Genomic DNA, 20,952 nt, shown 5'->3' with positions numbered 1-20,952 from the left:
ACTTCTGGCCTCCAGCGCTATACGGAAATAAACTCCTGTTGTCTAAACCACCAAGTTGTGGCAGCCTGGGAGCCTTCAAAGTTCAGTTCAAAGGCTACTTTACTTCCTCCCATAAAACCTTCCCGTGGAGCCCCTCGGGTTGGAATTAACTGCTCCAGTTTTGACATGCCTGTTAGCGCTTTGTGAGTCACATACACCTTCTATTGAAATTACAGGTCTGTTCTTCCCTTAGACGGGAGCTCCTGGGGGAAGTGGACGTCCCTTGCTCTTCTTTACAATCCCGGGCCTCTGGAAGGTTCCTTGTAGATTTCACGCATGAGTTAATGCCTGCTACCTTGCATGTCACTGAGAGATGCACAAATCAAATTCGAGAGGGGCAAGGATGGATCTGAGATGGCTATACGAGGTTTCTGTACTCAGAGAGAATATGTCAGCAAATGAAGCATGCAGGTTTAAAAGAATACTGGTGAGGCCGGGCGCGGTGGCTCAAGCCTGTAATCCCAGCACTTTGGGAGGCCGAGGCGGGTGGATCACGAGGTCGAGAGATCGAGACCACCCTGGTCAACATGGTGAAACCCCGTCTCTACTAAAAATACAAAAAATTAGCTGGGCATGGTGGTGTGTGCCTGTAATCCCAGCTGCTCAGGAGGCTGAGGCAGGAGAATTGCTTGAACCCAGGAGGCGGAGGTTGCGGTGAGCCAAGATCGCGCCATTGCACTCCAGTTGGGTAACAAGAGCGAAACTCCGTCTCCAAAAAAAAAAAAAAAAAAAAAAAAAAAGGAATACTGGTGAATCTAGATTTAATAACCAGTAAAAAAAACCAACTCTTTATTTGTATACCTTTATAAGATTAAAGAGGCTGGGTATGGTGACTCACGCCTGTAATCCTAGCACTTTGGGAGGCCAAGGCGGGCAGATCACAAGGTCAAGAGACCAAGACCATCCTGGCCAACATGGTAAAACCTCGTTTCTAATAAAAATACAAAAATTAGCTGGGTGTGGTGGTGCGTAGCTGTAGTCCCAGATACTTGGGAGGCTGAGGCAGAAGAATCACTTGAACCCAGGAGGCAGAGGTTGCAGTGAGCCGAGATCGTGCCACTGTACTCCAGCCTGGGTGACAGAGTGAGACTCCGCCTCAAAAAAAAAAAAAAAAAAAAATTAAAGAATTAGACATGGATTTTTTTTTTTTTTTTTTGTAAGAGAAACAATGCACCTATAGAAGTGCCCCATGTGATTTTTTTTTTTGTTTTCTTTCTCTTTTTAAAAAAGATAGGGTCGCACATGATGTTGCTTAGGCTGGCCTCAAACTCCTAGGCTCAAGTGATTCTCCTACCTCAGCCTCCCACACAGCTGGGACTATAGGCATATGCCACTGCAATTTTTTTTAAGTGAAACAGTATTGATTTAAATAAAGCTTTAAAGAGTTTGCAAGTATATTTTATATTGAAGCTATTTTCTAATTCTATTAGACAAAAAAAATGCAGTTGAATTGAGTAAGACTGCAGAAGACCTTAAAATGTCCACACTACCACACACGCGTGAACACACCTGCAAACACGGCAAACACCCTAACAAGAACGTTTCCGAGATCAGCACTACAGTCATCAATTACTGCTTCTGAAACCCATTTACATGGAATTTTAATTTAGAAAGAATTTGTAAGAAAAAAAAATGTGTTGTAAGATGGTGTAATTCTTTGGTCTTCTTGGCCTTAATTCTATGAAATTGAAGAAGACAGACTATCACTAATCATTTATTAGTCAGGCAAAAATACTGAAGGTGAATTTAAAAGGCAGATACCAGTATGAAATTAGTTTTATTTATACACCTTAATCAAACTAAGAGCAGGATAGCAGATGAGACAATGACTCAAAATGGATTTCAAGGTATCCTATTTATAAAGATAGCAACTTCTAAAACAATCCACTACTAACCAGACAGTTACCATCAATCTGCCAGTCCTAGGTTTTCTCACACTGATACTGGGAATACCCACGCGGTGAGTGAACCAGCAGCGCCTGAGAATCAGCAGAGCTTATTAAGGCACTCACCTCTCACCTTCAAGTTCCGCATTTCTTTTGGTCCAGTCCTCTAACTCTTGTTTAGTCTACAAGGAGGACTGTCCCATCACTCGTGGAAATGGTTACTCCAATTTCAGAAGGGGCTGATCTCAACTAGAAAGGGAAGCTTCTAACGTGAGAAGAAACAAAGACCTTCTGAGAAAACAGTCCCTGCTTAGTGGTTCTGTGCCCAGCATTCGGGGCTCCTTTGCCACACAATCTGGGTGACTGACTGCAGACCTCTCCGGCCATGAGCAGCATGAAGATGCTGACCTACTCCTATCACCTGTTCGGGTCGCTCTACCATGGAGGCTGCCAGCGCCACCTTTATCTCATGCTCCACATTTTAATATGTCCACATACACAGAGACTGTTGCTTCCTTTCCAGACCATAGACACCTTAGAGTGGGCCAGGCATGGTGGCTCACACCTGAAATCCCAGCATTTTGCGAAGTTGAGGTGGGAGGATCACGAGGTCAGGAGTTCAAGACCAGCCTGACCAACATGGTGAAACCCTATGGTGGCGTGTGCCTGTAGTCCCAACTACTTGGGAGGCTAAGGCAGGAGAATCACTTGGACCTGGGAGGTGGAGACTGCAGTGAGCTAACGCCACTACACTCTAGCCTGGCAACAGAGCAAGGCTCCATCTCCAAACAAAACAAAACCTTAGTGTCTTGGCACATGATATGTATTTTCTTTGTTTCCTTTTTTGTTTTTGAGACGGAGTCGAGCTCTGTCACCCAGGCTGCAGTATAGTGGCGTGATCTTGGCTCACTGCAAACTCCGCTTCCCGTGTTCAAGCAACTCTCCTGCCTCAGCCTCCCCAGTAGCTGGGATTACAGGCATGTGCCACCATGCCTAATTTTTGTATTTTTTTTTTTTTTTAGTAGAGGCGGGGTTTTACCATGTTGGCTGGGCTAGTCTTGGACCTCTGACTCCAGGTGATCCACCTGTTGTGGCCTCCTAAAGTGCTGGGATTACAAGTGTGAGCCACCGTGCCCAGCCAATATTTTCCATTCAAAGTTGTGAAAGTGGCCATAGGCACCTATAAAGAATTTATCTTTGATATCCCTGCTTTTAAGTCAAAAGAAGGACCAGAGGAGACATGCCAGCAGGGTGGGAGCAGAGTGCATTGAGGTCAGAATGCCAAGGAGGAGCTCCGCATCTGGAACCCACACACAGAGCCGGGGAGTGCTGATCAATGGCTACACCCCTCGGCGTCTTCCTCTCTGTATTCTGTACACATTTTGTGAAGATTTTGTCCACAGAACCACCTGCATTTACTAAGCAATGCCTGCTGCGGTTTAAAAGCCACTCAGATCCAGGGCAGTGCGGCGCTTGCAAAAGGCCACTCTGTTCCAGGATCCACACCTCAGCTTCATGCTTAATTGTGTAATCATCAGTCTTCTAGGGACTTGGTGACTCAAGCGAAATAAATCAGTAAGTCATGAGGAAACTGAAATATCAATTAAGTAGTAAGGAGACAGAGGCCAAATTAGTGAGCACAGACTGAGAAACGAATGATCTGATTGATGAGCGAATGGAGAACAGGGTGGAACCCACCCCATCCCACCAGGACAAGCGGAGGGGACCGCAGAGATGGCTGGAAACACAACTGCTTTCTTAGAAAAGGCGCTGGAGCACTTATGTGAGGTGCTCTAGATCTCACTCTCATCATCTCAAATAATATTAAGATGGTAAAAAAGCAGTTTTGGGCTGGGTATGGTGGCCCATGCCTGTAATCCCAGCACTTTGGGAGGATGAGGTGGGCAGATAACTTGAGGTCAGGAGTTCAAGACCAGCCTGGCCAACATGATGAAATCTCAGCTAAAATACAAAAATTAGCTGGGCATGGTGGTGCATACCTGTGGTCCCAGCTACTCAAGAGGCTGAAGCTTGAGAATGTCTTGAACCCAGGAGGCGGAGAATGCAGTGAGCCAAGATCACACCACTGCACTCCAGCCCGGATGACAGAGTAAGAAGGTGTCAGCACCAATGCTTTATTCCCTTCAGCACTTCCGTGTTCCCTTTCGTGGGAGGGCAGCGACACCAGTACTACTAAAGGAGCTAAATTAAACACAGTGCTTTTGACTGTGGACTTATGTGCAAAGAGAAAGAGGGGAGTGGAGTAACACTCTCAGTATGCCTCTCCCCAGGACGGCCATCCTCTCTGAACCTGCCTCAGCTTTGGGAGCTGCTGAGTGCACTGCAGAGTGAACGTAAGCTACTACAGTCCCTTCCTGCAGGGCGTTCCTACTTTCATCCTTGTCTGTATTTGCGGAATGGAAGGTTGATGCCTTGCTAGAGAGCTTTTAGGCATGAGGCTCGTCAACCTAAAATCACACTGCAGGGACCTGAAGTGTGCGTCTCCCCTACCGACCCAACAGGCAGAGGACACGGCCAGAGACTCCATGCACAGAGCCCTGCCAAGGCAGGACACTGCCACCGCTGGTCATGGCAAAGCAACCTGGGGACCTCCTGCTTCCACCGGTCACATCAGCAGGTGAAGGGGCTGCTGCCGTGGTCTGGTTCTGTCCCTTATCGCTCCAGTCTCTGTGCTGCCCAGCTGTCATCAGTCCAGGGGTCTGACCAGCACACCCGCCTTTGCCTGCTTGTCTTCACGGCGTGCAGCCCTATTTCTAAGACAATGCTCAGCAAGTGACTGTCTATGGGACCATACCCAAAAGCACGAGCGCAGGGAACCCCAGGAAATAGTGCAGTAGCCTGAAGCTGTTACCAGCCCTAGACCTGGGATGACGAACAGTTATAAAGCCCAGACGGAGAGCGGATCAGGTAGAGCCGGCCCCCTTGGGTGGGGCAGCGACCTTCAGTTGAGGAGTCCAGCCAGGCAGAGGCAGCCTCCCAGGATAAGGGAGCTGCAGGATCAACCACCTGCCTCCTCTGGGGGCTCCCCACCGGCTAAACTCAACGGGACCCCGGCGTACAGGAGCCCGGTCGGTGTATCCCACACTCAGCCTCCACACTCAGAAAGACAGGTGAGGGAGGGTGAAAACGGGGCCTGGGGGCAAAAGGGAGCTACTTGGGGCAGATGGAGGAAAGACCACTGGGAACTGACGCAGCATCTTCCACAAATTGAATGCCTGAAATAATTTAAAGAAATTATTATTTGAAATAGCAATAGAGGCATCAACATGCTTTCCAAAAATAACAACAGTGATATACACAGGTTGAGCATCCCAAATCCGAAAATCTGTTATCCGAAATGCTCCAAAATCCGAAATTTTTTGAGCACCAACATGATACTCAAGAGAAAAGGTCATTGGAGCATTTCAGAGTTAGGACATTTGGATTAGGAATGCTCAACTGGTATGTATTTTTTTCAAAAATCTGAAAAAACCCCAAATCTGAAACATTCCTGGTCCTGAGCATTTTGGTGTTTGTTTATTTTTTGAGATGAAGTCTCACTCTGTCACTCAGACTGGAGTGCAGTGGTGCAGTCTCAGCTCATTGCAACCTCTGCCTTCTGGGTTCAAGTGATTCTCCTGTCTCAGCCTCCCAAGCAGCTAGGATTATAGGCACCCGCTACCACGCTGGACTACTTCATTTTTAGAAGAGACAGAGTTTCACCACGTTGGCCAGGCTGGTGTTGAACCCCTAACCTAAAGTGATCGGCCCAGCTTGGCCTCCTGAAGTGCTTACAGGTGTAAGCCACTGTGCCTGGCAGCAGTCCCAAGCATTATTCTTTTTTTTTTTTTTTTTTTTTTTTGAGACAAAGTCTCACTCTGTTGTCTAAGCTGGAGAGCAGTGGCACGATCTTGGCTCACTGCAACCTCTATCTCATGGGTTCAAGTGATTCTCCTGCCTCAGCCTCCAGAGTAGCTGGGACTACAGGTGCTCACCACCACCCCTGGCTAAGTTTAGAGACGGGGTTTTGCCATGTTGACCAGGCTGGTCTTGAACTCCTATCCCCAGGTGATCCGCCCAGCTGGGCATCCCAAAGTGCTGGGATTACAGGTGTGAGCCACCACACCTGGCCCCAAGCATTTTGAATAAGGGATGCTCAGCCTGCAGGAACTGAGATTCTGTGAGCACTTCGCACAGGTCATAGCAGTGCTCTTAGCAACTGACATCATTAACTCTTCACGCCCCACAGCAACGCTGCAGGGGAGGGACCATTATTCTCCCCATTTTACAGATGTAGCAATGGAGGCATAGGGGATCTAATAACTTTCTCCAGAGTCAAATAGCACCGCTATTAAGTAGTGTAGTAAGGAATTCATACCCAGGCCCTAGCTTTATGATATTCTAGAGAGGTCATGCAGCACAGTGGCTGAGGATGGGCAGAATTGATTCGATGTCATTAGCACAGACTAAAAGTAACAAAGTGACAGAAAAAGCAAAGTAAGTACCTCGGGGTGATGAAGAAACGGCCTGACTTATGCCCCAATACAAAAAGGAGACCGGGTGAGCAGAGCGGGAAGTGGACCTGTGGGATGGCCTGGGAAGCCCCGTCAGGACACACTTGTTTTTGTTTCTGGAAATTCTTTAGCTTGATCTCTCGCTGTTGTAGGCAGGCATGACCCTGGCTTCTCCCTCCCGGAGCCCTTTCTCATACAATCTCCTTACCTGCAACTCTCAGACGCCCCTGTTCCAGTGACCAACTCTCTGGTCTCACTGGAGCCGACCAGGAGATGCCCCATTCCCACGGCCCCGCCGAGCGTCCTGGCCAGCACCCCAACACTGCCTCTCAGAGGAGGTAATGCTGTCTCCAGCCACATCTCGAAAACAGGAAAAGGGACTCCAGGCAGAGGCCCGAGCCCCTCAGATCTGAAGGTGTCCTCAGGAGCTGGCAGGGGACACGGGGCAGGGGCTGGCACCCCACAGCAATGGGGGAGCAGCAGCAGGAGCAGTGGGGAGGCTGTGGGGTCGGTTATGTGCGGCACTTGGCGTGTGCTCTGGACTTTATCCCAGAGGTGACTGGGAGCTACGCAGGGGCTCACACAGGAGGCTGAAAAGATCAGGGCTGTGGGGACACTGGGTCAGAGGAGAAAAGAGGCAGAGCAGTCGGTGGACGACTCTGAGACCTCGCTCCTTCCATTCTGACTCCCTCCCATCCTGCACGCTCTCCTTCACCTCTGCCCCGCACCAGCTTGCCTCCTGCTCTCTCTCCCCCTCTCCGCTTGATCTTGTGGTGGCTCACTTCACTCCGCTGCCTTTCTATCAGAGCAAACAGCTGCAGTCATGGTCTGTGGCCCTGAGCCTACTTCGCCAGGACCCATCCAGTTCAGTGCCGTGGAATGGGACTCCACCTGGGCCTTCTGTCCCTCCATCACCAGCAACCGCCTGGCACTAATCCCAATGGCTTTTCCGCAATCTCCTTGCCGACCACTGATCGCTTGGCACTGGGCTGTCAGCCTCAGTCTCCTCACCTTTACACTGGAACAAAAGGAGCCATGCAGATCCAGAGAGAACCTCGAGAGAGGAGCCGTGCGGATCCAGAGGGAAGCCCCCAGAGAGGAGTCGTGCGGATCCAGAGGGAACCCCGAGAAAGGAACAGTGCAGATCTGGAGAGAATGCTGAGAAAGCCTGCAGCTCCCAGAGCTCCACAAATGTCAGCGTCCTCCACGCCAGTGGTTCTTTAGTGTGGTGATTTTGCCCCTATGGCGATACTGAGTGACATATGGGTCATTCTGATTGTTACGACCTGTGGGCACTCTGCTGGTGTCCCCAGTGTGCAGCCCCTGACTTAGTCAACTACTGACATCCTCCTTGGCAAGCAACATGTGCTCACTGGTCAGAGGGTTCACTTCAATAGTGCCATGGGTGCCGGGGGACCTGAAGAACAGGCAGAATGCCTGTGTGCCTTGGAGGGCACAGTGGCTTCTCCTCCGGGAGGGCTTTTGGAGCTGCTGTCCAGCTGCCACTAGAGACAAGCTCTGCTTGGCCAGAACAGGCAATGAGGTCAGGAGAAAGCAGGTGAACAGGTATGTACACACGCACATATGCACACAGACAGGCATACACATATACACACACACCCCATATACCTGATACCAAGTTAGACCCCTATCTTTTTAATCACGACCACTGACTATTATATTTTAAAACACAGATTCAAGGGAAACTAGTGGATAGGAGGCAGGACTAGACTGCAGCTCCCACGCGGTCGGACAGAGCGGTGGGTAGAAACTTGCATCGTGAACTTCTGCTCCAGAACTACCGCAGGAATAGAGCAGGAAAGCTGAGAGAATCCACAGATGCTCTGAAGAAAGCGGACTGCTCCTGCAGGACCCAGGAGGCACCCCAAATACCACCCTGTGGCAGGCTGGTCCCCACCCGGCAGGAGTGTTTGGACCGTGCAGTGTGCTAAGGGCTACAGGTGAGGTACCGCAAAGTGCTACAGGAACACACACAGGAGGAACCAGGGAAGCCTTCACGGGCAAGGGGACGTGAGCTGATCCTGAAAGAGGAAGTGTTTGACAGGGAAGAGAAGAAGAAACATTCTAGGAAGATGCAGGAGCATATACAAAGACACAGGTCCCGAAGAGCACGGGATGTTTGAAGAATGATGGAGACGTATCTTAGTCTGAAAGAGCTGGAGTCTACAGCTCATGGGATGTGGCTGGAGATGCGACAGGAAAGTTACTCAGGACCAGACCGTCAAGGGCCTTTAGAAATGCATACTACTTTGAGAGGCAGCGAGGGATCACTGGGCCTGGGATTCACATGCAAACAACCCGAGTGTGGGCAGTGGGTGAGGGTGTTGATGAAACAAGACTGTCCCAGGACTGGCGTGCTGAAGGTGAATGGTGGTTATCCAGAATGCATTGAACCATCTCTACCATTTCATATGTTCGGAAATTTTCATAATACAAATTTGAAACAAAAAAAACCATCATCTTGTACAAGAACATTCTTTGATGTTACATTAGAATATTTTTGTTATTGTTGTTAATAGCACTTAAAAAAAACAAACAACATGTTAACAGAAATAAAACACATATTCATTCATTAATCACAGGTCATAGTAACAGACTCAAACCTTGTCTTAAAGACTAAATGTATAAGAATGAAACCCATTTTAAAACAAAATTTACACCCTGTCTCAAATTTCTCTTAAAAAACTCCCCAAAAGAAAAAAAAGCCTGATTCCTTACTCACAATTTTAACTTTATATGAATTTCATTATAATTCCACAAAAAATTATCAATGTTAAAATGTATCTTTTATACCTTATTCTGCATTTAGAAATACAAGTTTACTATATTCATATAGTTTTCTCTTTTTAGAAAACCGTTAAAAAATATCTGAGTAAGAAATAAGCAAAGAAGAGGAACCTGAAAGAAGTATATGGAAGAGAACAAATTAAACTCCTAAGTTGGCTGGGTGCGGTGGCTTATCCCTGTAATCCTAGCACTTTGGGAGGCCAAGGTTGGAGGATCGCTTGAGCTCAGGAGTTGAAGACCAGCCTAAGCAACATAGTGAGACCTCATCTCTATTAAAAGACTAAAATAGGCTGGGCGCAGTGGCTTATGCCTGTAATTCCAGAACTTTAGGAGGCCGAGGCGGACAGATCATTTGAGGTCAGGAGTTTGAAACCAGCCTGGTTAACTATGGTGAAACCCTATCTTTACTAAAACTACAAAAATTAGCAAGGTACCAGTGGTGGTGGGTACCTGTAATCCCAGCTACTCAGGAGGCCGAGGCAGGAGAATTGCTTGAACCCAGGAGGCAGACAGAGGTTGCAGTGAATGGAGATTGCGCTATTGCACTCCAGCCTGGGCAACAGAGTGAGACCCCGTCTCAAAAAATAAAATAAAATAAAATAAAATAAACGAACAAATAAAAACCCATACATTTTTCTAAAGTGCTTAGACACATGAACAGAACCAGTGGCAAATCTTAAACATAATTTTACAGGATTTACAATTATAAGGTAATGGAGTAAATGAAATCCGTTAGTTTCTTTCCCCTTTCCACGCTTTTTGCATTTGGTTTGGTGTGTGCGTGGGCAAACATGTACACAGCTGAGAAAATGCGCAGACCCTTCTAGATAAGGGGGCAGTAAAAGAGTGATTGGGAAAGAAGAAAGAGCACAGGCAGGATCAAGGCAGAGTTTGCCCAATTCGTTCAAAATGAGTTGCAATCGATGCCGAAGGATAAGTCACGGGCAAAGCAATGACCTTGAAATTTTACGTAGTTCCCATCAGTTTTTAAAAGGCTTTGCGTAGAATTCTAGGAACTATTAATACATAATTAAAGCATCTACCACAGCCAATGTTTCCTCTTTTTCAGAAAAGAGAACCCAGTGATGAGGTTGGAGCAGCAGTGACAACCTAGGAGAGCTCACAGGGAGAGGGAGCAAGTACCTGCCAGGGTGGGAGAGTGAGGACCACCCTGGCAGGTACGGGAGAGCGTCCCTAATCCAAAAATGTAAAATCCTAAATGCTACAAAACACAAAACTTTCTGTGTGCCGACACGATGCCACGAGTTACCCTGAACACGCTGGTTTTTCACTGTATTTATCAGTAGCATATAAATTCAGAGTCAGGAAAGATAGTGACCCCACACAACCACAGACTGCCCACAGGGGTGGCTGAGACAGTGGCGCCTTTGCTTTCTGATGGTTCAATCTATACACGCTTTGTTTCATGCACAAAGTTATTAAAAATATTGTATAAAACAACTTTCAGACTATGTATGTAAGGTATACATGAAACATGAATTTCATTTTTAAAATTGAGTCCCCATCCCCAAGATATCTCATTTATGTCTAAGCAAATATTCCAAAATCTGAAAAAACTCAGAAAATCCAAATACTTCCAGTTCCAAGCATTTGGGAGACTCAAGCTGCACAGGAATTATACAGCTGCTATCCCTGCTGGCTGTCATCACATATACTTTTAGCAACTTGAAGAAGTTTCTTCATATCCCTGGTTTATTAAGGATTTAAAAAAAGGAACATACGTTGAATTTTCTTACTTGCTATGTCAATATCTACTGAGATGACTACTGGTTTCTCTCCTTTATCAACGACATAATTCCTTAGGCAATTTCTTCTTTTTCTTTCTCTCATTCTTTCTTTAGAGATAGGGTCTCACTGTGTTGCTCAGGCTGGCCTCAAACTTCTGGGCTCAAGAGATCCTCCTACCATGGCCTCGCAAGCAGCTGGGACTAGATTTCTTAATAGATATCTTTGGGTTTTTTGAGACAAGGTCTCACTCTGTTGCCCAGGCTAGGGGGCAATGGCGTGATCACTGCTTACTGCAGCCTCAAACTGCCAGGCTCAAGCAATCTCCTTCCTCAGCCTCCTGAGTGGCTGGGACTATAGGCATGCACTACCATACCTGGCTATTTTTTTTTTTTTTATTGTTTGTAGAGACAGAGGTCTCGCTATGTTGTCCAGGGTGGTCTTGAACTCCTGGCCTCAAGTGATCCTTCCACCTTGGCTTCCCAAAGTGTTGAGATTACAGGTGTTAGCCACCACACCCAGTTCCTTAATATACATATTTTTAAATTTTTTTAAATTAAAAAAAAATGTAGAGATGGGGTTTCACTATGTTGCCCAGGCTGATCTCGAACTCCTGGGCTCAAGTGATCCACCCACCTTGGCTTCCCAAAGCACTGAGATTACCTGATCCGCCCACCTTGGCCTCCCAAAGTGTATTACCAGCATGAGCTACCAGGCCCAGCCTAGATTTCTTAACCTACAGAAGAATATTTGCATTTCTAAGATAAGCCTTACTTGACCACAATATACTAGGCTTTTAATACTGCGTAGCTTGTGTTTGTTTAGGAGCTCTGCCCACATTTTAAATGTAAGGCTCATCATTTGTTTTCTTCTTTGTGTGCTATCTTCTCTGGCTTTGATTTCGGGATCAAGCTAGCCTTACAGAAGGCGCTGGGAAGCTTTCCATATTTTCCTGTGTTCTAAAATAATTTAAATAAGGCATTAACTGTTCCTGAAAACTTTTACAGAATTCATCTATAAACAGGCTGAATAGCATAGCATGCTCTTCTGTGGCACAAGAGGAATAAGACCTTTCAATTACCTTATTTAAAGAACAGCTTTATTGGGGCTGGGTGCAACCGCTCACCCCTATAATCTAGCACTTTGGGAGGCTGAAGTGGAAGGATGGTTTGAGCTTCGGAGTTAGAAACCAGCCTGGGTGACTGAGCGAGACCCTAGCTCAAAAACAAAAACAAAACAACCCACAAAAAAACAAAAATAGCTTCATTGAGATATAATTCACATACATACAGTTTGCCAATTTAAAGTGTACCACCTCTGTTGCCAGGCTGGAGTGCAGTGGCATGATCCTGGCTCACTGCCACGTCTGCCTCCCAGGCTCAAGCAGTCCTCCCACCTCAACCTCGCAAGTAGCTGGTACCACAAGTGTGTGCCGCTATACCTGGATGGTTTTCGTATTTTTTTGTAGAGATGGGGTTTCGCCATCATGCCCAGGCTGGTCTTGAACTGCTGGGCTCAAGGGATGCAACCACTTTGGCCTCAAAGTGCTCGGACTGCAGGCGTGAGCCACCATGCCTGGCTGGTGTCCATTCAATATTACTTTTAAAGATCTCTGCATTTATATTTAAGAAGCTTCTCTTCTAAAGTGTTACATTTTCACCCATTTTTTCTTGAACAGATTTGACAAAGGTTTATTCACTTTACTAACTTTTCCAAGAACTGTTTTTGTTTTTTATTAAGTATGGCTACCTTTGTAATTGATTTCACTGATCTATGTCATTTCAGTAGACTTTAGGAGGGAAAAGAGGTAAGTGAATCTATTTAGCAAACCACTGAGTCACAAGCGTGGCAGAACAATTTGGTGAATTCATTCTGATGAATTCAAGATGGGCACGTCATCCACGTCCTCACAAGTGTCCTGAAGTTTGAGACTCTGACATGTCAAAGGCTATTCTAACTCAAACTGAAACACTGGAGTGTAGCAGAGCTTATACATACGTCCACAAATGTGTGCATATCTTTAGGGTTTTACAATATAATGTGCGTCCTCTGGTGGTTTCCACCATGGCGTGCCATTGTTTTTACACCGTGTGACAGCACTGACAAGAATTACTATTGCAAATCAAAACAAGAAAAAATCAACTGCAGAGTCATTACAATAAGGCACCAATAGAAGATGCCAGGTAGCAAGCCAGCGTTCACCCACGGGGACTACTCAAGGTACTCCAAGTTCAAATGGGAGGCAATGGAGAAGACACAGCAGCGTCCAGACCAACCCTGCATCAGAACGGTTACTGCCTTTCCTGCAAGCTTCAGCAAATTAATCCCTTTGAGCCTGAGTTTCTTTATTTGTAAAATGGTGCTAATACCACCCTTCCTGCGGGCATTTCTCAGAAATAAGGATAAGCGCAAACATCCAGTCTCAATAGGTGCCAACTGTAGGTGGCACACATACCGGTGTTCACATGGGGCAAAGCCTGACAGCGCAGATGAACAAAATCGCTGGAATTGCTTTCGATTATGGCTCAGTTTCTTCTCGTCTTCCTAGCCATTGTCACGGTTACTGCTGATGGAGACTGTACTACATGCCAGCCCTCTAATGCAGCAGCCCCCAACCTTTTTTACACCAGGGACTGGTCTCATGGAAGATAATTTTTCCATGGATAGGCGAGCCAGGGGAATGGCTTCAGGGTGAAATTGTTCCACTTCGGATGATCAGGCATGAGTTAGAGCCTCATAAGGAAGGCTGGGTATGGTAGCTCATGTCTGTAATCCCAGCACTTTGGGAGGCTGAGGTGGGTGGATCATGAGGTCAAGAGATCAAGACCATCCTGGCCAACATGGAGAAACCCCGTCTCTACAAAAATACAGAAATTAGCCAGGCATGGTGGCAAGTGCCTGCAATCCCAGCTACTTGGGAAGCTGAGGTAGGAGAATCGCTTGAACCCAGGAGGCGGAGGTTGCAGTGAGCCAAGGTTGTGCCACTGCACTCCAGGCTGGGCGACAAAGCAAGATCCCGTCTCAAAAAAAAAAAAAAAAAAAAAAGTCTCATAAGGAGTGTGCAACCTAGATCCCTTGCTTGTGCATTTCACAACAGACTTTGTGCTCCTATGAGAACCTGATGCTGCTGCTGATCTGAAACGAGGCGGAGCTCAGGCGGTGATGCTTGCTCACCTGCTACTCACCTACTGTTAGGATCCACGTGGCCCGGTTTCTAACAGCAGTGCTCTGTGGCCAGGGGCCTGAGGATGCCTGCTCTAGTGGATGTCATGCCCATGTTATTTAATCCACATACAATCCTCCTGGCTCAGTATTGTTTTTATTTCCAAGTTACATATGAAGAAACCAAAGCTTTAAGTAACTTACCAAAGGTCTCACAGTTAAGTTGAAGAAATGAGACTAGGTGAATGTGACTCATGCTCTTAACTGCTATGGCTCTAATTACACATGCATTAGAAAACGGGGGAGGGTACATTGTATGTATAAGCTTCAAAGCTAGAGAAATCAACGTGAAGAGTGAGGGCCAAGGAAAGGGGATAAATAAGCATATTAGAATGTGCATGTGTGTGCCGGTGAGAAGGTCTTGACGGAAAAACGAGACATTCCACTTCAAAGAAAATGTAGAAAATGATCTCTAAAATAACAGTTTATTGCTGGCAACTTCCTGTTAGTTACAAATGACCAAAGTACAACTTGACAGAAAATGAATCAGCTAGCATGACATTCAGAAACCTCGGTGATGTACATTCAGATAGGTGGGAAACAGCTCAAAGAGGGACAGAAGGCAGTCTGTGTGAGTGTGTGAGAGAGAGTGTGTGTGTGTGTGTGTGTGTGTGTGTGTGTGTGTGTATTTATTTTTTTGAGACAAGGTCGTGCTCTGTTGCCCCAGCTAGTATGCAGTGGTGCCATCATGGCTCAGCACAGCCTCAACCTCCTGGACTCAAGTGATCTTCCCACCTCCCATGCCTGGTTAATTTTTTTGTACTATTTATTTATTTTTAGAGGGACAGGGTTTCTCCATGTCGCCCAGGCCAATCTCGAAGTCCTGGACTCAAAAGATCCACCCACCTTGGTCTCCCAAAGTGCTGGTGAGCCACAGCACCTGACCAAGGCAGCATATTAAACAGATTAAAAAGTGACTAAAATTTAGCCAAAAGGCTCCCAGAGTAGTTCCCTTCTCCTAAAATCACCCTTCCCTTTTCATATCAGAGATGAACCTGACTCTGTTTCCCCTAACCTTAGCACAAGTGTGATCACAGCCACGAAAGGAAGGTGTCAAGAAGCTTCCCTTCGATGCCAGATTCCATAGGTGAGCCCCTCACTCTACCCACCTGCTACCTCCTTCAAGTTGTTCAACTGCTGGAAACGTCAGGGGCCCAGCATCACAGCTGGGTGGAGAAGCCTTTCCCACCTCCGGGGTTCACCCATTCACTGCGCTTCCTCCCGCCACTGCTCTTGGATTAGCGCACCATTAACATGGCAAGCACACTTCCTCTCATTTCTCAAACACCTCAAATAGGAATGCCTTATGTCTTTGCAAGAAATAACACGAACCACCTGAAGTATGGCAAGCCTAGATTCCAGAGTCAAACCATAAGCTCCAAAACACGTACGTTCATTTGTGTGACAAATACTTACTGAAAACCAAGTTTCACTCATCCCGGTAGCCTCAAGACCTGGAAAATAGTAAGTTTCCAGTCTCCATCTTCACGGAGCTTACACTGTAATGGCAAAGAAATAGGAGTAGGGACGAAGAAGCGCGTCTCCCCTAACAGCACCTATCAATTAATTGTGAGGGATCAGGGGACAGCACGGGAAGTCGTCAAGTCGTCGGGGCTGCTGGGAGGGCTTCCCTGAGGAACTGACATCTAACCCGAGGCTTGGAGCAAACCAGCAGGTGGCCACGAGGAGGGGCAGGACCAATTCTCGGAGCAGGAGCTGTCTGTGTCAAGTCCGCAGGCCTGGAGGAGCAAGGCAGTTTGAGGAAGTTGACGAGGCCAGAGTAGCTGGAGGGAAATGCAAGAAGAGAAGCAGGAGGCGAGGCTGGGGAGGGAGGAGAAGGGGGCAAGGGTGGAGAGCCGGGAAGTGCGGACCTCTACAGGCGAAGGAAAAGCACCCGAGGCTTTAGAAACGAAAGTGACAGGATTAGAACTATGCTAGGAGGAAGTATCTCCAACAGCCGTGCAGCAAACTGGAGGGGACAGAGCAGGCGCTGGGACCCCTGGGCTGCTGAAGGGTCCGTAGGAAGATGACGCCGGAGCGAGGGCGGGAGCTGGCCAGGCCGGGGACAGCAGGAAGGAGCTGCTTGCTCGGACCTGGAGTGAAACCGCTTTCCTGTTAAAACAGCTGGGAGGATGCGGGCATTTATGGAATCTGGCTGGCTACAAAGAAAGAAAACGAACCAAAGAAGGAAGGGGAGGGAAGGAGATGGGCACAGAGAGACCAGTGTAGGGGAATGGAGCCGAGGAGAGCACATGCCAGGGTGAGGGCACAGGACGAGACGTGGGCCTCGGGCAGGCCGGCGAGGAAGTCCATACCCTGTGCTCCGGGAGGAAGGGGAATTGCATGGCATGTGAGTTATTCACAGGGGTCTGAAGCATGGGTAAGGACTCGGCTCGGCTAGCTGTGGGGTGGGAGCTGGACAGCAGTAGGGTCGAGAGGCTATTCTTCAACACATCCACCGGGAAGCAGAGAACGTTCTGGGATGGGAGGTCGCGTGGCCCTAGAGCAAAGGCCAGAGGTGCTCGGTCAGAGGCGCCCTGGGCCCTGATGACTTTCCAGCTGGTTCCAGTTACTTGCAAAGCCTGGCGACGAGTCCGGCTTGTGGGTATCCCCGAATCCTCCCAGCGTCGTCCCCTGCTTAAACTAGTTGGGGATCAAACCTCTATCTACTTCAAGACGACTACTCTACCTCACCAGGTCGGAGGTCCCATCAAATGTTAAGTCACATCCTGAATCCTGACCTCAGAGACACTGAAATGTGAACCGAGACCCTATGGAATAGGGTAACATGGGGCCAGCGCCAGAAGAAAAGCTTTAATTACAGATTTCATAAAATAGTCAACTACTCACAATCCCGAAACAACAAGTCTCTTATCTGCGAGGAGTGTGTGAACTCAGCAGGGAAGGGCAGCGTTTGGAAACCAGGTGATCCTCGGGAGCCCTCTTGCGCTGTGAGCAATGACCGGCAAGTACCAGGCGTGCCCACACACCTGCCACTTCGACGTCTCCACCGGCAGAGTCCGGTGCCCCACAGAAGAGTCAAGAAACTTGCGAGCTGACTCTTGGTTGGGAGAGCCAAGTGACAAGGGAAGAATTCAATAGATGACTGTGAATACCCAGAGAGGCAATTCTCCCTTAAGCCAGTTCCAGTAGCTTCTCAGCCTTGCTTTCATTATCCTTCCCTCCCTGCATCTTTTTTACACATTCTCCCTCGCTATCCCACCCCATGACATTTTAATAGCACAGATATATCGTGTATCTGTTCTTGTACCGTGGCCTTCGGGGTGGCCAAAACCCACTGTAAAGCTTTTTGTCACCCAACAAGAACCAATCTTCCCTTGCTCAGGGTGTTATTCACCCAGCTGAGAATGAAAGAGTTCTGAGTGAACACTTAGTTTTGTTTGTTTATAAAAAATGATTATTGGTTGCTTTGGGGTCTGATTTTTAAGCTGGAAAGAAAACTAAAAGATCACCAAGTGCCGCCGCCCTGGTTTTATAAAGAAAACTCTCAATGACAGCAGTAATAACGCAGTCTGAGAGACCTCATGCATTGTCCAAGGAATACAGGCACTTCACCGCAGATCTGGGCCTGAACCCCGGGAAGCCTCACTGAACAACAATGCTCTCTTTCCCTCCTATGAAAAGTGGCCCCTATTTTTACCTATTTTTGCTCACTGTAGGTGAGACTGACCAATTTGGCTAGAAACAAGCAGGACTGGCTGGGTGCAATGGATCACACCTATAATCCCAGCACTTTGGAAGGCAGAGATAGGCAGATCACTTGAGGTCAGGAGTTCGAGACCAGCCTGGGCACTACAGTGAAACCCCATCTCTACTAAAAATACGAAAATTAGCCAGGTGTGGTGTCGCATATCTGCAGTCCCAGCTACTTGGGAGGCTGAGGCATGAGGATTGCTTGAGCCTGGGAGGCGGAGGTTGTAGTGAGCCAAGATTGTGCCACTGCAATCAGCCTGGGTGACAAGAGTGAGACTGCGTCTCAAAAAAAAAAAAGAAAAGAAAGAAAAAAAAAAAAAGCAAGATTGAGATGAGTTCTGGGAAGAGGATTCTACTTTGTTTTTGTTGTTATTTATTTTTGTTTTTTAGAGACACGAAATTACTCCAGGCTGGAGTACAGTGATGCAAACATATGTGCTTGGGTGATCCTCCCACCTCAGCCTCCCGAGTTGCTAGGACCACAGGCGTGCGCCACCATGCCTGGCTAATTTTTAAACTTTCTTATAGAGACAGGATCTCACCATGTTGCCCAGGCTGGTCTTGAACTCCTGGCGTTAAGCAATCTTCCTGCCTCTGTCTCCCAAAGTGCTGGGATTACAGTGGTGAACCACCAGGCCCAGCCTGGATTCTACTTTGGAAAATCTTTGCAAGTGAAGAAGAACAGGACAGAATGGATGAACTGGGATGAAATAAGTCAGTCTGGCAAGATACTCTCCACTAAGAAGTGGGTAAAACTGCCACAGCAAGTTATCAAGAACTTGAAACAGCCGAACTCCCACAGCAGCTGGGATGGCAAGAGGGAAGCTGGGAGAGAATGCAGACAGCTCTAAAGAGGCTGCAGACTGCAGGAAGCGGTGCCAGAGTACAGCAGGTTTATTAATCATGGATAAAACTGCTGAATAATTACCTACCTCTAAAAGCATTTGCGGGTTGGGTTTAGGTGCTTACGAAGTACTTTGTGCTTGATCCCGGCCAGTACGTTAGTTCAAGACAGTTAATACAGATAAACACAAACGCAGTGAAGATGTGGTCAGTGAAACAATTACAAATGTAAAAAGCAAACACGGAAAGGGATTGCTGGCTGGGCACAGCGGCTCATGCCCAGAGTCCCAGGAGTCTGGGAGGCTGTAGTGGGAGGATCACTTCAGCCCAGGAGTTCGGGACCAGCTTGGCCATCATGGTGAAACCCCATCTCCACTAAAGCACAAAAATTAGCCGGGCATGGTGGCACGCACCGGTAGTCCCAGCTACTTGGGAGGCTGAGGCAGGACCACTTGAGCCCAGAACGCTGAGGCTGCAGTGAGGTGAGCTCGCATAAGAGTGAGACCCTGTCAGAAAGAAAGAAAGAAAGAAAGAGAGAGAGAGAGAGAGAGAGAGAGAGAGAGAGAGAGAGAGCGCGCGAAGAAGAAAGGAGAGGCGAGGGATTGGCACAGGCAAGACTTCTCATACACAGAATCATTTCCTCCCTCGATATCCCCACAAAGTAACTACAACACTTAATGAAATCACTCAGATCCGAAGCACTGCTGAGAACGTACTATGCGCCAGCCAGGGTAGTAGGTACGGGGGAGAGAATGGTGAGTGCGAGAGAAGGAGAAGGTCTACAGGGAAGGCCTCGGAGAGAAGATGAGACTTGAACTAGGCCTTGAAGTCTTCCTAAAATCGGTGGGGAATGGAAAGCACGCAGTCCTAATCACGTGCCACCCCTAAGGCACAGACGCAGTGAGGGAGACACAGAGCAGAGGGCTGGCATACTATGCCCGAGGGCCAAATCTGGGTTTTGGTAAATGAAGTTTTACTGGAGCCCAGCCTGGCCCATCGGATTGTGTGAGCTGCTTTCTGCTTTCTTGCTGCAAGGGCAAATTGAGTGGTTGTGACAGAAATGAGACCATTATCACCCGCAAAGGCTAAAATATTTACTATCTGGCCCTTTCCAGAAACAGTTGGCCAGCCCTGTCCTGTTATTCCAGACGGGGTCTGTGAACCGGCAGCAGGAGCAGCCCTGGGCTAGGCAAGTCCCACCACAGATGTGGAGAACTGGAATCTGCCTTTTAAAGCGATCTCTGGCTATTCTCTGGCTATTCTTACGCACGGGGTGTGGGGGTGGGGGTGGGGGCGCTGAGCCTGCAGAGTTAAGAGAAGTCTGCACTTATCGCACCTACAGACAGAGGAACATGGTCAAGACTTTCCCACAGAGCAGTGACACCATCAAACCTGCCCTTACAACACCCTTCTCGTCAGAGTGTGACGGTAAGAAGGGCTGAGAGCAGTAAAGGGGTGGCAGCTCCCGTCACAACCCAGGCCAAAGATGACCCAACTAGGCAGGGCAGAGCTCAGTCTTTCTTCCTAACCTCATCAGTGCTTCCAAGACGTTTCTAACAAATACGGGATCAGTTACAGCGTATCAGGAAATAGAAAAATACTTGGTAATGAAAATACCGGTAATCATGTGTTGCCATATATAGCAAACGTATCTTGGTTGAAGCCATACCTCCGGACATGAATGCATACATGAAGACATTAACAGGTAGGAGGGATGCTGAAATGTGAAATGAGGGATGTCATCAAGGGCTCCCTATTACGTCGGCTGTTTAAAGGTGTAATGTCTTACTGTGAGGACTTTTGTCCGCACTAAGTAAGTGTGAGGTTCTGCTTGATATTCAATTTTCCTGTATTTTGGATGAATAAGCAATTTAAAGTTCAAAAGAAACAAAGCTGCGATTGGACTGCCACGCCAACACTGTGCCCTCTTCCAGCTCAGCTCAGCTTCGAAGTCACTGCTTACCATTCTGCCTCCTTAAGAATCTAGAAAAGTTTGACAGGGTTGTTCGTGGGATTCAGTGCGCTTTAAAGGAATGACAGCAATATAGATAAAAATAGATGGGTGAAGAGGGGAAATTCCTTTCTTAGATGCTTAGGCTTAATACTTCACATTCATTACATTAGCAGATACAATGCAAAAGGGAAAAAAAAGAGTGTATTTCTGCTTAGAGAAATGCAAT

The 20,952-nt window shown here is 47.5% G+C and overlaps 1 protein-coding gene across 12 annotated transcripts in view; it reads right to left on the bottom strand.

Moving 5' to 3' along the window:
* The window catches only part of PRKAG2 (protein kinase AMP-activated non-catalytic subunit gamma 2), a 328,214-nt gene that overhangs the window by 57,273 nt on the left and 249,989 nt on the right, over positions 1-20,952 (bottom strand). The gene's annotated exons all lie outside the window — the stretch shown is intronic.

Source organism: Saimiri boliviensis, chromosome 10 (genome assembly GCF_048565385.1).
Source record: "Saimiri boliviensis isolate mSaiBol1 chromosome 10, mSaiBol1.pri, whole genome shotgun sequence".
In the NCBI taxonomy this organism is placed as follows: domain Eukaryota; kingdom Metazoa; phylum Chordata; class Mammalia; order Primates; family Cebidae; genus Saimiri; species Saimiri boliviensis.
Note: the sequence above shows the minus strand (reverse complement) of the source record. Positions and strands in the feature narration are given on the sequence as shown.